The sequence below is a fragment of the Pygoscelis adeliae genome, unplaced genomic scaffold, assembly GCF_000699105.1.
Source record: "Pygoscelis adeliae isolate BGI_AS28 unplaced genomic scaffold, ASM69910v1 Scaffold38, whole genome shotgun sequence".
Classification (NCBI taxonomy): domain Eukaryota; kingdom Metazoa; phylum Chordata; class Aves; order Sphenisciformes; family Spheniscidae; genus Pygoscelis; species Pygoscelis adeliae.
Window position 1 is genome coordinate 6,147,391 of NW_008825614.1, and position 4,528 is coordinate 6,151,918.

Here is a 4,528-nt window from a genome sequence, read left to right on the forward strand (position 1 = left end):
TGATACTCGTGAAGTCCTGATTTGGCTAAAAGCTCTTAATTTCCAGTATAGCCCTTCATGGCATTTGTGCTGCTGGCAGGAAGCTGCCCAGCAGCAATTTATCAGCAAGGAAAATAGGTATCTGAAGCTGGGCTTCTATGTCCATACTTAGTTACCAAAATAAATTGCCTGATTTTCAAGGTTGCCAAGAACTAGAAGCTCTCAGGAGCACGTGTGATAGAGAAGGAACAATTACATAGCAGATCAAAGCCAAAGCAGACTAACCACAGTCCGCTAAATTACAGAGGAAACCAAGCCTTTAGTGCCAGTTGGAACATATTTTATTTCTTTTTGCTTTTCAGTTCCAGGTGTCCAGTCTGTGACCCACCGAGAAAGCTACTAACTGCAGAATTGCCAGTGGGTGACCAAATTTGGCAAACTGGAGACCAATTCAGGGAGTTTTCACTTGACATTTTAGGACAGGTTTCTAAAGCTGTGCCGGATCACTTACATGTCCAAATATCTTCTAATCCAGGATAATGTAATGAATTTTAAATCACTGTCTCCAGATGTCTAACAGAATAGTTTAAGAGACCTTAAACTCATTTAGATCATCTTTCTACAGAAGAGAGTGTAACATTTTGATATTCATGCATTATCTGCGATGTTGCCTGCTTGATGCAACCATAAAATTAAAGGTCTGTCTTCAGAAAGTGTCTGATATTGCCAGAGCTCCGTGTTACTTCTTATAGCTCCAAGTGGCCAGAAGCGAAATCAAACTACCTCGGGCAGATGCTATTGACCCTAACTGGTGTCTCTCAGGCAAAAGAAAATGGCCCCAAAACACTACAATAAATCAGGATATTACAAATAATTTATTCACAAGTAAAGCTTCAGGCTTCTGTGGACTACAAACATTTGATGTTTCAAGATATAAATGAGAAAAAAAGTAGTAATAAATTCAGGCCTGTTTGTTGCAAAAGAAGTTTTTCAGTTTGGTTCAAAGAAATCCGGTTGGAAATGACTGAGTGAACATCCGGAAAACAAAACCCAAATATTCCATCTTCATCACATGCCACCACTTACATAAATGGACCCAGACTGTAACCATAATGAGGTCAGTGAGGGCCCAGTCTCATTAGAGGCTATGAATACTACTAGAATAAAAATAATCTCAGTAATATTTACACACTAGAACCAAAAGGCCTCAGAATAATAAATCTAGTGTTCATGTTTATTCTGACATATTAGAAAAAAAAAAAATACTGTTGCCATTTTCAGCTATATCTGATCCAACATTGCTTTAAAGTAGTGTTAGAATCACATACATAGCATTTTACAGCAAACTGCTAGTCAAATGGAGTCATAGAAGGTCATTCATAAGAAAATTATATAGTAAATCTGTTTCGGTAGAAGAGCGAAAAAATTTCTCCTGATTATATCCTGTTTTGTTATGTATTAAGCTTAGCTCTCCTCTTCCACTATAATTTTTCATTTTGACACAGATATGACTGATTTTAGGAAGGCAAAAAGGTAAAATGCTCAGTCTCAAATGGGCCTACACTAACTTGCAGCATACAGGTTAAATGCTATTCAACTCATATTACAGGGAAGTGGATGAGACCTGTAGATCTTGTAATACTGACTGTATCTGGCATGACTCGACTGTATTTTCAGTTTAAATTAGTGATGAGGAGCATGCAAGGTTCCTTCAGTGTGAGATTTGCTGTTGTTGAAGAATGACCTAGAATTTTTACATGTAAATCTATTTATTACCATAAGCTTATGATTTTTTTGGTGGTTCTCTTTAAATTTGCATATCTGTATGTAGCGCTCAAGCATAGTCTCAGCTGTCTGCTCTCCCATTCCTTGCGCACTGGTGACACTGTAAGGTTCTCAGCTCTTGCAAAAACATGACTCATATGGAAAAAAGTTTCCTTTTGGGAAGCTCCACGTCGTTAGGTCTTGTACGAGCCAGCCTCTTCTGACCATTCCAGCTCAAATATTAGGACACCTTTGTTCAAAGACTTCAGCTCTCTAATTCTCTGCCAACTCCTTCTCATGAAGGAAACTAGCCTCATAGTTTCTCTAGGAAGCCTCAGCCACAGCCTTCTGCTTCTGTCTCTAATTCCTAGACTCACAACTTTTATTTTGTTTAGAGAGTCTGCCGCCACCCTCTTTCATTAGCTTCTTCAGAACACAGGCAGCATTCTTAAAGCTCATCAGTGCCCAAGTCCTTGTCCATGTCCCCACAGACTGAGTGGATCCATCTGAGCCCCATCTGAATACCCTTCTCCTTGCCCTGGGTCTATCACATTTGGACTAACCACCTAATGCCCATTCTCATCTTGTCCAACCTCTAAAAAAATCTGTGGTCAAATCCTACACCAAAGGTCTGTGTTTTACTAATACTCCGGTGCTTATCTGAATACTGAAGTTAAGAACGTTAGCATTCGCACATCACAGATCTCAGCGTGAAACTTGCAGGCTGCCAGTGAAAGTCCTCAAATCCATTCTGCACATTTTTCCTTCTTAGAAATCTGTGCTGACCATGCAAACCAAGTATTCTAACATACTTGGAAAAATACACAATGAAACAACCCATTTGAATCTAAAACCTGATCCTGGAATTACCGCTTGTTTTATTTTAATGAACAACCGAGTTTTAAACATCCTGAAAAATAGGAATCATGAGTTTATTTTGCTATCTGTGCAACCCCAGTGTTTGTTGTTCAAATATCTGTGAGCAAGAGTTGAATATCCTTGAAAATAATAACACATCCTAGGGTCCTTAAATTTTTTTCCCCAATTCTTATTCATTAGCACCATTTTCTGATTTTGTTAGATACAAATTCTTTCTCTGCTCTTCTGCCATCCAGTGTTTGTGCAAAAAAAAAAAAAAAGTGACCTTATGCATATTCAACTTCAGTGTTTCCAGAAAATCCAAATGCTTAAGTTAATTCCCACAAATTAGTTGAAAACCATTTATATTGATTTTAATATTAACCTAGAGATGGTTAATTTAAGAGGCCACAGTAAAAAAAAAAGACAAAACCCACAGAAACAAACAGACAAAACCCCCAGCAACCTTACAGTATAATATTTTGATATAATAAGACAGCAGAGAGAGATGGGTCAGATTTCCCATTTCCTGTGCACGTAACTCATAATGGTATTTGCTTCTTAGCAATGTTGCTTTAAAGATATACCCTGTAGCATATCAACGACAAATGTACTTGAAGAAATCAGGATCGGTTAAGAAACGATTCATGAGCATGAAGAAGGGCTGCATTTGTAACAAATATTCAGCCATCTCTGCACATTTTCTGTTCTCACCTCCTGCTTACCAAGTAGCTTCTGTTCGAGAGTTTGCAGTATTCCCTGTGGAAATGGAAGTGCTAGTCCAGTCACCAACTACACCTTTTTATTTTTAAATACATGTATTTGCACCAGGTGACTAAGGTTTTTCTTTCCAAGTTAAACAAAATGTTTTCCTACATGATGACTACCCTGTAATTTTGTTTCCTGCTTTAAAGCTCCGTGGTGACAGCAAATTCTTATTTTACTGTGAAACATAGCAGGTGGAGTCACTTACAGGCATATGATGTAGTGTTGACCTCACTTTGCTACCTCTCAGTGGAAGTATAAGGGTTTCTCACCGCTGGGATTTTAGAGCAAGATAACCGCCATGACATACTTATCTCCCTGTATAAGATACAGCAGTGGAGAATAATCTTGAAGTGTGAATTAATTTCTTACTCATCAGCAAGCACGTAGAGCCTCTAGACCTTGTCATACACAGTTGCTGAACATGTTGCACAACAGAGCCACAGTAACTCGCACACCTATCATGAGCGAGTCTTGTCTCCCCGAGCGTTTCCACAATGTCATCAGTGTCAGAGCTGAAGAGGAGGTGTCGGAAAAAAGATTTGAATTTTTTTGTAACAAAACCAAGGAGGGTAGGCAAGTCATAGACTGGGGTAGGAAGCGTGGTTGTGACTTGCTGAGAAGATCAGATCCTTGGAGTGTATTAAGCCTGTGATACAGTAACACTTTATTTCAACAGCAGAAAGCACCCTCAAGTTATAATCTAATTAGAGACGTTAAGATTCATTTGCATGTCATGGGACGTATTTTAGGGACAAGCTGCTTTGATCTTTAAGAAAAGGCCGATAAATGGTTGTCCTCTACTGTATCTAAATCAGGTAACTTGAAGTTAATATGAACTGAGTTTCAGTATGCTAGAATTTACATAGAGATGATTAACATTTCAAAGGGAACAGAGCAAACATTAAATGCAGGCATGTTATGTGTTTATGACTGGCAGGAGGCTTGGTTTATTGCTGTCCTAGGACATGAGTCCTATGTGACTTCAAAATATTTTAAACAGAGTAGACAATATTAAGTCACATTCAAGTACCCCAAAAATGGGTTATAAAAAGCACTACATGCTGGGTGTAAGTACTTGAGAGAGGGGGAGAGGGAGCAAGATTTTACTCTCTAATGGAGGCTATTTTCCTGAAATACGATCATGGATTTTTATTAATCT